Genomic DNA, 13,295 nt, shown 5'->3' with positions numbered 1-13,295 from the left:
TGAGGCTTTCGGTTGTCTTCTAAAAATAGGAGACCTGGTTTTATTTTCCTCTACTGCAGCACCTGGTTTTTAAGGTAAGTGGGGTGCTTTCTAAAATAAAAGTTTTTTTGATCACAATTGTTCCCTCTGCTACTTACTTTCCTCTGGACCAAAGCCATTTATAAGCGCCTTCCAGCTGAGTTTACAAGGTAATAGAGCAAGAAATGTGTGTGTGATTTTAAAGGTGCAAAACCAAAAGTCTACAAGTTAATTTGCATAAAATCACCTATTAGTAATCCATTCTTAAAAACATTTTAAAATATGGGTAGAACTGATTCCTTCACATATCAATATGCCGAGGTGGTATATTCCTATATTGCATTTGTGTAGTCACTTTGTCTCTACAATCTTTTGTCTTCCACAGGAGAAAATAAAAGTGCTACATGATGAGCCACTATGCGGGGGCCGCTTGCCCTCAAATGGTGCCCCTTTGCATCACCATTTCTGGCCTTTGCTTGAGTATTCCAACATTTTTGATTATCCTCTGTCCATCTGTTTCGGTGTGTATGGCATGTGAATAGTTTGATGCCTTATCCACTCATCAATACCAGAGGTTCCCCTTTTAGGTTTACCCAAGTTGCCCTTTCTTAGAGCTGACAGGTGGACAGGAGGGGGATTTCCAATATGGCGATGTCATGCTGTATCAGCCTGTGATGTCCTTTCTCGTTGGCAGCATTCCACATGCATGGTGACATCAGATGGCGCAGCAGGAGGGACATATAAGATGTGTCCAAGGCAGCTGTTTTGCTGATGCACATAGCCAGCCAAGGACATCTGGCGATCTTCATCATCTTCCTTCTGGTAAAAAGCCTTATGTAGGGTGCTTTGTTTGCATACTTCCCTTCATTTGTATCTTTATGAGCTTTATTTGTATATACCTGTGGGTTTCCCACAGATTACAACACGAGTGGCCCATCCTTGACTTTAGTTACATTTCACAGAAGGTCTTGTAGGCTTTTATTGCATCATTGGTAGATTTTTTTTGGCCTTAGTGGCTTAAGTGTTCATGTTTTTTTAGTTTTCCTTTATTGAATATACAGTGGAGAAAATAATTTGATTCCATGCAGATTTTGTACGTTTGCCCAGTTACAAAGAAATGAAGGGTGTATAATTTTTATCATAAGTGTATTTTAAGTTGCAGAGACAGAAAAAAAACACGATACAAATGTGCAGTTCAGTGCGTAAAATAGGTATTTGATCTTTAATTAACCAACAATAATTCTGGCTCCCACAGACTGGCTATGTGCTCATGTGGTACACAGATTAGTCCTGTCAATTTAAGAAGGTGCTCCTAATGATATCTTATTATATGTATAAAAGACACCTGTTCACAGAATCTTTCTTCCATTCAAACCTCACTACCATGGGAAAATGACCAAAGAGCTGTCAAAGGATGTCAGGGACAAGATTATAGACCTGCACAAGACTGAAATGGGCTACAAGACCATCAGCAAGAAGCTTGGTGAGAAGGAGACAACTGTTGGAGCGATTATTCGCAAATAGAAGAAATACAAAATAACCATCAATCGCCCTCTGTTTGGAGCACCATGCAAGATTTCGCCTCATGGGATAAGGATAATCATGAGAAAAGTGAGGGATCAGCTCAGAATTACAAGGCAGTTGAGACCACAGTCATCAAACAAACCATTGGTAACAATATGCCGCCATGGATCGAAATCCTGCAGTGCCCGAAAGGTCCCCCTCAAGGCACATGTAGAGACCTGTCCGAAGTTTGCCAATGCCATCCAGAATCCAGAGAAGGATTGGGAGAAAGTGCTGTGGTAAGATGAGACCAAAATTGAGCACTTTGGCATTAACGCGACTCGCTGTGTTTGGAGGAAGAAAAATGCAAAGAACACCATCCCAACTGTCAAACACAGAGGTGGAAACATTATGCTTTGGGGCTGTTTCTCTCCTAAAGGTACAGCCAGACTTTGCAAACACTGAAGATGGGTTGTGGATGGGTCTTCCAGCATGACAATGACCCAAAATATGCCACCAAGGAAACTAATGAGTGGCTCAAGAAGAAGCACATTAAGGTTTTGGATATTGTCAGCAAGACTCCAGACCTTAATCCTATAGAAAATTTATGGAGGGAACTGAAACTTTGAGTTTCCAAGCAACAGCCAAGAAATCTTCAAGATTTAGTGTAAAGAAGAGTGGACCAAAATCCCTCCTGAGATGTGTGCAAACCTGGTACCAAACTACAAGAAATGTCTTACCTCTGTGCTTGCCAACAAGCGTTTCTCCACCCAAGTCCTAAGTTATGTTTTTCTTGTTGATCAAATACTTAATTTACTCACTGAACCTCAAATTATAACATTTGTATTGTGTGTTTTCTGGATTTTTGATTGATATTCTGTCTCTATCATTTACTATACACGTATGGTGAAACGTTATAGACCCTTCATTTCTTTGTAAGTGGGCAAATGTACAAAATCTACAGGGGATAAAATAATTATTTTCCCCCCTGTATACAGTCATGGCCAAATATATTGGCACCCCTGCATTTCTGTCAGATAATGTACCACTTTACCCAGAAAATTGTAATTACAAATGTTTAGGCATTCTCGTGTTTATTGCTTTTGTATTGTCATGACACAAAAAAGTGGAGAAGAAAAAGTCAGATCTGACACATTCTATGCAAGACTCAAAAAAATGGACTGGACAAATTTATTGACATCCTTAATTTAATAATTTGGTAGCACACCCCTTGGAAAAAATAAGCAAAATCAAACGCTTCCTGTGACCATCTCTACTGGAATTTTGGACCACTCTTCTTTCACCAACTGCTCCAGGTCTCTCAGATTGGAAGGGTTCCTTTTCCCAACTGCTGCTTTGAGATCTTTCCACAGGTGCTCTATGGGATTGAGATCTGGACTCATTGCTGGTCAGTTCAGTATTCTCCAGGTGCCTTGTTTTAAACCATTTCTGGGTGCTTTTTGATGTGTGCTTTGGGTCATTGTCCTGCTGTAAGACCCATGACCTCTGCTGGAGACCAACTTTCTGACATTGGGTCCGACATTGCACCCCATAATTCTTTGGTAGTCTTCATATGGCCATGCACACTGTCAAGACATCCACTGCCTGATGCAAAAAGCTGTAATTGTTTTCGTCTGTCATCAGCACAATTCTTCCAAAAGGATTTTGGCTTCCTCAGGTAAGTTTTGGCAAACTCCAACCTGTTTTTTTAGGTTTCTGTCAGCAGTGGGTTCCTCCTGGGTCTCTTACTATAGTGTCTCTTTTCATTCAGATGGTGACACAGTTGTACCCTGTGCCTGAAGGTCAGTTTGAATTTGTCTGGAGGTAATCAAGGTTCTTTATCCATCATTTAAACAATTCTTTGCAATGCGTCGCAGTCTTTGATCGATTTTCCTCTTTCGTCTATGTCGATTAGCTACAGTGCCATGGGCTGTAAACTTCTTGACAATGTTGCTCACAGTGGACACAGGAACATTAAGATCTCTGGAGATGGCATGGCTTAGCCTTGGAGGAGTGAGGAAGCACAGCGCCAGAGCTCCTCACAGACCGTTGCATCTTAAACCTGCTACGGAGATTCCTGCGGCTCAATCAGCACGCCCTGCATTGTCCCACTGCCGTAGAGCCTCTTCCCAGTCCTGGGGGATTGCCCCTCCTGGCCGGGGCTCCATAAACTAATTTTTTGGATAGAGTGGACGTGGATAGAGTGGACAGACGAAGGGGGAGGCCTCCAAGATGGTGCTGGAGCGGGAGCTGAGACACGATGCTGCAGCTATATCCCAGCCTTCCCCACTCCCAGGAGTGTCGCCGATGGAATCCCCCCGGTTGGTGATTGACACAACCGCCCCAGCCTCTCTGCGCTCAGTGACCTCTGGGGACCAGGGTTTTGACTTTTTGGACATCATAGGGGATCGAGACCTGAAGCAATATATATACATGGATCAAAAACTTTAAGAAACCGTCCCAGCACTATCGTCATTTAAAGACAAATGTACAGCGGATTGAGGCCCTCCTTTGCCAACTAGACGACTATGAGAACTGCAGCCGCCATTCCAATATTTGTATCCATGGGCTGCCAGAGGCCATGGAGGCAAATTATATTGTCCCCACTCTCCAAGGCAGATTCAGGGAAATCCTGGGCCTCTCCTCCGATGCAATTGAAATTGATAGGGCCCACAGGGCTCTTTGCCCTCCTTTGCAAGATGAGTCCAACCCCAGGGACATCATTTGTAAAGTGCATAAATACACGGTCAAAGAAGGCATAATGCAATGAATGAGGAAGCAAACGTACCTCTGCACAGCTGGCGCAACATACAGATGGGGGTTCTCCTTTAGCCTTCATGCAGAGAGGGATGGCAAATCTGTGATATTACGCACTAAGAATGACCTCCCACATTCTCTTACGAAGCTGGAGATTGACCACATGGATTTCTCTTACTAACACTACACTGACATTTCTGTACCCACGGCTCCCCTGCCTTGGCTACCTGCAAGATCCAAGGGCCGTTCCAGAGGATGCAAGCACCCTTCGTTCAGAACCCAACCATCTGCACCATCTGGGGGGTGACATGAGGAGATGTTGTTGCTCTTCCATTTTTGTGCAGTGCCTTTGTACCTTATTGCCTTTTCCAAAACAACTTATTGAATGGTGGATTTCAGGGCCATTGATATTGTCCTCCCACGGCCTGGGTCCTTTTGATTTCCATGTGTTCCCATCTGATTCCTACTGACCTGTCTCTTACGATACCTGTATCTGGATTGGCACAGACTGGGTTTTGATCACAGCAGGGACTAAATGCATATAACCCCGTCATATGTTATATTTTTTTTTTCCAGTTTATATCTGCTAGTCTGTGTGAGGCAGGATCGCTAATGTACCCTGTATGTCCGACTATGTTTCCTGTGTAGGGTTACCCCATCTGGCTGATTTGCCCCACCCTTGTACCCTGGTCCTTTTTGGACTTGCTTCCTGGGTCAGGCAAGCAGTATCTTGTGGGTCGGATGGTGGCCACCTGTGAGCTCTATGGCCCTGCTTACATGTTATCATATGTTCCTTGTTACATTTTTCATTGTTCGTGGTTTTTTCTTTGTACTTTCAGGGTACGCTGTTGTCAACCATGTCTAGGCTGGCTCACTCCATTTGTTCACCTGGACAACGTTCTTTCTGTTCGCTATGGCTACAGTTATGGTAGTTTCTTACAATGTACGTGGTCTCTGTTCTGCCACCAAGTTCAATAGGCTATGGTTAGAGCTGAAGCAGTTATTGGCGCAGGTACAATTCTTGTAGGAAACACACTTCCGACCCATCTTTTCTCTCACTGGTACAGGAGTAACTTCCTGATAGCGAAGTCTTGGGGCACTGCAGTTGCTATTCACAAACACTGCCCTTTTCAACCTGGTGATCGCTACGTTGATCCTCAGGGCCGTTATGTTTTTCTAAAAAAGAACCATCAGGGGTCAAAAGTACACCTTCACTACACTATAAGCGCCAAACTCTTGTGTATGGTTTTAACGTTTGCTCAGATCCCACTTTGGATTCTTCCTCAAATGCATTCCTATGCGTTTCTGAAAACACTTCCACAAATCTCTCCAAAAGAGTGCTTTGGTAGATAGCTGGAGGGCCCTACGTGCATTTGAGAGGGACTACAACTATTATTCCAAGGTACATGATACCTATACTAGAATTGACGTATGGTTTGTGGATCAAAACGCTGTAGATCACTGATTCTACTATAGAACAGATCACCATCTCTGACCATGCCTCGGTTACGACTTCTTTTCTACTACCCCATTCTGCAGTCAGACCATGGATGTGGCAGCTAAACGAGAATTTTATGGATTATGTTGTTGTGGTGGCGGAAGCCTCGGACACTCGAACGCATTATTTTGCTGAGAACAATACGGGGGAGTTCAGCGATGGTGTTCTTTGGGAGGGCCATAAGACGGTTGTCCGAGGTACTCTCATTGCTCAGGGCAAGGAGGGAAGGAGAAGCAGGCAGGTTTCAACCGAGTCCTTACTGCCTTACAAAAAACAGAGCTGCAACATAAAGCAACAGGCCGACCCTGACATTCAGCAACGCTTGGAACTACTCAAGCTCTTCTCTAAACGCTTAGACCGCCGTATTTGCTGTTGACTTCGGTACGTCGCAAATCAATATTATGAGTATGGTAACGGGTGTGGAAGGATGCTTGCGAGGGCACTGCGTAAATGTTGCACTACCACCCTTGTTCATAAACTCCATTCCCCCTTGGGGTTTGCGACGCACCACAAATTGCCTCATTGTTCCACGACTATTACGCAGCCTTGTATGATTTGGATTCTGCTTCCTCTCCGCTAGATGCCTTGCAGAAGAAATCATGTATTGAGGCCTCTCTCTCCTCTTTGGGACTTCCCGCTCTTTCTTCCAAACAACGGGCAGAACTACAGCAAACTATCTCCCCTGAAGAGCTGCTGGCGACCGTGAAGACCCTACCAAATGGGGAAAAGCCCAGCGCCTGACGGTTTCACTAAAGCTTACTATATGAAATTATTCCTTTTGCTCCAACCCCATTTGTGTAAGTAATTTAACTCCCTAGCTTCTCAGGGTCACATCCCTTTGGGTGCTTTATTACTGTCCTCCCAAAGGCAGGAAAGTACCATACTTTGCCTCAGAACTATCGCCCGATCTCCCTGCTTAACACCGACTTAAAGATATTTGCTAAAATCCTCACCAACTGGTTGAGACCTCCTTCCCTCTATAATTCATCCCTGACAATTTATTGTGAGACGTGAAGCTACGAACAACTCCATCAGACACTTTTAACAATGAAAACCAGCGCAAACCCACATGATCAATTACATTACTCAGTGTAAAAAAACATTAATGTACTAATAAAATTATATATAATAAATTATATATAAATTATGTTGATACAAAAATATATATATAAAATTATGAGTCCAGTGAAAAAACAAAGTGACAAAAAATCAGAAAAATCCCAGAAAGTATATATATATATATATATAATTAAAGTCCCGTGACAAAATTAATCAAATTAATTTATAATATATTTTCCATATGATTCTTCCGTGTTACGGATCCCTTCACCATCCACCAGTGCAGAAATCAACATTAACCGCACTCACCAGATAATGGTGAGTCACACGCCTTTCAGGATTGTTAAGGGCTCCTGGACCCCCTTTACTTTCTCTGAGACCTCCAAGTGCTGTTTCCTCTCATGTCTAGGTACCTCTTCTGCTTACTCCTCTCACCGAATCCCCCAAAGGAAAATCAGGAAGAAGAAAAGACCATAGCGTGATACCGCAGTAACTTCTCCTCAAATTAATCTCTCCAGACCACTCACATTCTTTTGCGGGATATAGCCCGCTTTTTATTCAAAACAACAGCGATTCTCTTCAAAATTGATCCACTTTTCATGTACACCGATTATATAAGGATTATATAAGGACCCCACAGTTTAGTGTGCAGCAGGATGGCAGACCTCAGCTACAGACTCTTCTCCTTAGACTAAGATGGCCCCTTGGAACGCACCGCTCGGCGTGCGCTCCACTCACCGGAAATGACGTCAGACGACGGAAGTGCGTCAACGCGTTTCGCCCCACCCACAGGGCGTCTTGATAACGCCCTGTGGGTGGGGCGAAACGCGTTGACGCACTTCCGGTTGCCTGGTCCGTCGTCTGACGTCATTTCCGGTGAGTGGAGCGCACGCCGAGCGGTGCGTTCCAAGGGGCCATCTTAGTCTAAGGAGAAGAGTCTGTAGCTGAGGTCTGCCATCCTGCTGCACACTAAACTGTGGGGTCCTTATATAATCCTTATATAATCGGTGTACATGAAAAGTGGATCAATTTTGAAGAGAATCGCTGTTGTTTTGAATAAAAAGCGGGCTATATCCCGCAAAAGAATGTGAGTGGTCTGGAGAGATTAATTTGAGGAGAAGTTACTGCGGTATCACGCTATGGTCTTTTCTTCTTCCTGATTTTCCTTTGGGGGATTCGGTGAGAGGAGTAAGCAGAAGAGGTACCTAGACATGAGAGGAAACAGCACTTGGAGGTCTCAGAGAAAGTAAAGGGGGTCCAGGAGCCCTTAACAATCCTGAAAGGCGTGTGACTCACCATTATCTGGTGAGTGCGGTTAATGTTGATTTCTGCACTGGTGGATGGTGAAGGGATCCGTAACACGGAAGAATCATATGGAAAATATATTATAAATTAATTTGATTAATTTTGTCACGGGACTTTAATTATATATATATATATATATATATACTTTCTGGGATTTTTCTGATTTTTTGTCACTTTGTTTTTTCACTGGACTCATAATTTTATATATATATTTTTGTATCAACATAATTTATATATAATTTATTATATATAATTTTATTAGTACATTAATGTTTTTTTACACTGAGTAATGTAATTGATCATGTGGGTTTGCGCTGGTTTTCATTGTTAAAAGTTTTTGGTCTTTTGTACCTGTGCACAGCAGCATCTCACGGGGTTTTATATGGTAAATAGGAAGTCCTGAGCGCTGAGGTTTTGTTTTTTTACAACTCCATCAGACAATCCAGCTTGTTCATTGGGCACGTATGCATGATCATCTTCCTCCTTATCTGATTCTTGCTACAGACTCTGAGAAAACGTTCGATAGGGTGGATTGGAGTTTTCTTAGAGCTGTCTTGGAGAACCTAGGCCTAGGTCCTTGTATGTTAAGCTGGATTGCCATGCTTTATTCCTCCCCAACAGCATAGGTCAGGGTCAATGGATCCCTCTCTGCGGTGTTCCCCATCAGGAATGGCACGAGATAGGAGTGTCCACTCTCTCCTCTTCTGTTCGCTTTTGTCTTGGAACCCTTACTTTGGAAAATCCGGGCTAACCAAAACATTAGGGGAGTTCTGGTAGGCTCTGATGCAGATTATATCCTTTTGTACCAGACCCCACTGTCTCACTGCCAAACCTGCTGGAGGAACTAACTGCCTATGGCCAAGTGTCCAACTTTAAGACCAATTCTGTGAAATCTGAAATTTTGCAGATTACTATATCTCCTGTGACAGTAGGCAGGTAAAATCACCTGATTGCGTCCAGGATGGCAGGTACATTTGTCCTAGATTCAGGCTCTATGTGGATTTTTTCCACTAGGGAGAAGTGCTGAGTGTCAAGGTCCTACCTTTTCCCTGAGGTTATGTTACTCCATGTGCTGGCGTCCATCTTGGATTCTGCTGTGCATGATGGGAATCCTTTTATGCCTTCAGGTCTCTGTGGTCCATCCCCCAGAGGGGTGTGGCTGATGACATATAAGCCTGTGGCCCGCACATGCTCTTTGCACTTGTGTCTTGTGTCTTTGTGTTGCTATTACTCTGTTCTGACTCTCGGGACTCTCCTGGTATCTGATTCGGCTTGTGACTATTTTTTGTATTCTCCCTTGATCTGACCCTCTGTTGCTGAACCCGGCTCGTGACCTGTGATTCTCGCCTGCTGTCCTGTACTGTTTTGTCCTGTTGTTGTTGACCCGGCTTGTCTGACTACTCTTTTCTCTCTTCCACCAGCTACACGCCATTGGCGGCGGCCATTACCGCAGCTGAGGTGTCTCGGGGGCCGCGACCTGGTTCCTGGCTGTGTCAAGTCCATCCCCACCATCAGGGGCCCTGGTGAAGGGCAGCCTGGGACTTAGACTCGGCGCCCTGGGGGACTTCGGTCTGTGGGTAGTGGTTGTCGTCAGCCAGTGCGTTACATTGTTAGGCCTGCCTGTCCGTTCCTCGGCTCCTGCCCTGACACTGAGCCCTTCAGCAGTGAGGAAATGAGCCCAGCTGAAGCAAGTGAGCTCATTGGGGCCTCTATAAAACTTCCCAGCCTGCATAGGGAGTTGCTCCATCCTGGAACCAGTTCTGTGCCTGAGTAGACTGGGGAGCTTCATATCTGTCTGTGCGGTGAAACAAACACCTGTGTGGCCAACCTAAATAACGGAGATAGGGACTAGGTGCAGCACAAGGCTGCACCTAGTTGATAGCGAGGGAAGCTCTGTTTAGTAAGTGGCCAAGTTGGCAAGGATTTATTTTCATGTTTCTTTTCGTTTTGATGTTTTTCCTCTTGTAAATAGTGTAAATAAACCACACCTTTTTGTTTTCTCACCTAAATTGCTGTTTTGCTGTGCCTGTTTTTGTGTTGTGAACTCATCCAGGGGGTCACACACCTGCTGCCGAGCTAACCCCGTTACACTCCAAATTTCATTTCCACCCTGCAGGGTGCCTTTTCATTCACTTGGGACACCTAACTCTCTAATGTACTTAGCTATCCACCTCACTGACCGTGTAGATTCTCTTTACGCCTCTTAATTATGCCCCTTGATTGGGTAGCATTTGTCATGACTTACAGGCATGGGATAGGGTGACTTTTACATGGATAGTACAAATTAATATTATAAAAAATGACTATTTTGCCCCATATACTTTTCTTCCTGCAGATGGTACCTATCTCCCTGCCTAAATGCTTTTTGCTGGAGCATCGTCATCACTTTACCTTGTTTGTCTGGGGTGGCGAGAGACTACAGTTGGCCTGGCATATATTGAAACTGTCTAAAAGGACAGGAGGATTGAGTGTACCCAATATACAACTCTATTATAGGGCAGTTGCACTTCAGTAGATCCTCAACTAGAGGTTTCATGTTTCCTCTAAGCTCTGGGTTTCCCTTGAAAAAAAACCTATAGTGGGAACTTGTCCTGAGCTCCTTGGGTCCCTTCAGGTGCTAGGGGTTTCTCAGATGGGGTCTCTCAGTTGACCACCCATGTTCTAGTGGTCTGGGGTAGGCTAATTAGGTCGCTATCAATAGCCCACCCTATTTCACCATTGGCACGATAGAGCGGTAGAGGTGTTCCTATGGTTTACTATTTTGGACCATGGGTAAGGGATGGAAACATTAGTTTGTCTCATTTTATGGAGGGAGGTATCCTGGCCTCACTTACATTTCTTAGAGAGCGCTTTGGGGGCTTCTCTTTTGATTTCTGGAAACGCCAGTTGCGCCATTTCTTTTTCACACAGGCTCACCTAACAGATTAGGCCCACCCTTACAAGCTTTGACAACTTTTCCAGGCACTTCTGCAATCATGATTTTCCCTTCCTGCCGCTGTCCCCTTTACGGGGCGCCATATGGGGCCTCCTTTTACTTGTGCCTATTGACACCTTTTTCCTTTCTGCCCGCGACCTAGATGTGTTTGAGATGTTTGTGTTTACGTATTGTAATGAGATCTCATATTGGCTACCCTGGATACCTTCATTTGTTTTGTTTTTCTGGTCTCCAAGTTAGCTCATTATGCCGCTAGTCCCTATTCTGTGATGAAGACGTGTATATTTTAAGCCTGGCTGCCAGTGCTACTGGAAGACTAGACCTTGCCTCATGATTCTTTCTGCTCATATTGATTTAGACATATATATATTTGACTCTCTCTGTACTGTTTCTATATCCTAAATAAAGATTACATTAAAAAAGGAAGCTAAGAGCAATAGAAGGTACTTTTTGAGTTAAGAATACATACCTGAATAACATTTTCTTTAAACCAGAGTTTAGTGTCAATATATTTTCTATAAAGCCTTATGTCCTTATAGTTGTAAAATCCATTATCATTTTGCACTGCTGACTTTAAATATAATAAAAATGACTTACAATAAAAAAAAAAAAAAAAAAAAAAAAAAAAAAAACTCTGGGGATGGACTTTCACTATCACAATTTTTGTTCTCAAATTGTTCCTTAGACAATTCTTTGCTGCTCTCTCTTTTTCATGTGGCACACAGAGACACACAACAGAAAGGTTGAGTCAACTTTTCACCATTTTATCTGGTTCGTTGTGTGATTTCTATATTGTCAGCACCTGTTAATTGATACAGGTGAGTTTAACCACTTGCCTACTGGACACTTATACCCCCTTTCTGCCCAGGCCAATTTTCAGCTTTTTTTTCTGCTGTCGCAGTTTGACAATTGCATGGTCATACGACACTGTACACTGTAATAGAGCACTATACTGTACAATGAAGCAAAAGCCACGCACACAGGTTGCTCCTGCTTGTTGACACATTATTGAATAGAAGCAGAAGAGTTACTGTGGCATTTGTTTGTAACATGCTGTGCCTGCACCACCCCACCCTGTGGATAGAGAGGAGTGAGCTTTGTGAGGCGGAGAGGATTTGTTGTATGGATGCTGCATCATTCCACTGAGAGTTTGCTTTAATGGAAGTCACATTGATCCTGCACAAAAACCACTCTGATCTTTCCAAGGATGGCATCACATGATATTCCAATAAGACTCCAGGCTTGCACAATTTCCATTTATGAAGTATTTATTCTGAATATAAGAACATTTGTAAAATAAACGTATTATAAATTGCTCTGTATAAATAAATGAAGTTTACTTTTTTTAAATTTTTGTATCAAATAAACATAAAATGACCATTTGCTAGAAGCGGGAGTATTCAGGAAGGCATTGAGATACAGTATATGTTTATTGGTTCCAGTCTGCAGCATAGACAACACTATACAAAATGTAAATGAGATGGAAGTCATTGATACTGGCTGGCATGGAATTTGGAAAGATTTAGAAAAATAATAGGCTAAGTGGTGTAAAAAACCTAACTACATGCAGTACCCCAAATAAAGAGTCACTGGCAATGCTGTATGTATTTGTAGAAAGAAAAACTTAGCAGAGGCAACAACGAAAGCCCTTTACAGCTTTGCACTTTGTGTTTAGCAGGAAAAGTAACCTGTTCTGTATAAAGCTACACTAATACCGCTTTAGTCTCTAGACTGGACATGTATACACTGTTGCAGTTTCTTGTACATTTTTTATGCATTTGATTGCACTTTAAGTCTTAAGTATATATTTTTTAATGTTAGGTTTGGTCATATACAGACAACTATTTTCTTTTTTTAAACATCTGTGACTATTTCCATGCATGTCAATAAAGGAAAAAATTAAAAAGTGTTCATAAATCAACTCGCAAGCCAGCTTGCCAACAACCAAATTGACCTAACAGTATGCATTAAAAGCAGGGGTTTAGTTAGCACACATTTGCAAATACATACGTAAGCCACAGAGCCACATCAAGGCACCCTGAGTATCTGTGATTCCTAACTCAATACATTTGAGTCCCCATAGTAGAGGCACATGCATTTAATGGATAGACCTGGGGCAGGTGCACATTAGGGAGCCACCCCTCTTAAAGGCACAGGAGCAAAAAGAACACCCGGCATATAGCACAATGGCAGCCAGGGTGCTCAGTGCACCCGCGAGTT

Source organism: Staurois parvus, unplaced genomic scaffold (assembly GCF_062004578.1).
Source record: "Staurois parvus isolate SC_StPar_1 unplaced genomic scaffold, SC_StPar_1.0 ptg000354l, whole genome shotgun sequence".
Taxonomy (NCBI): domain Eukaryota; kingdom Metazoa; phylum Chordata; class Amphibia; order Anura; family Ranidae; genus Staurois; species Staurois parvus.
The sequence above is the reverse complement of the archived record's forward strand: the minus strand, read 5'-3'. Positions refer to the sequence as shown.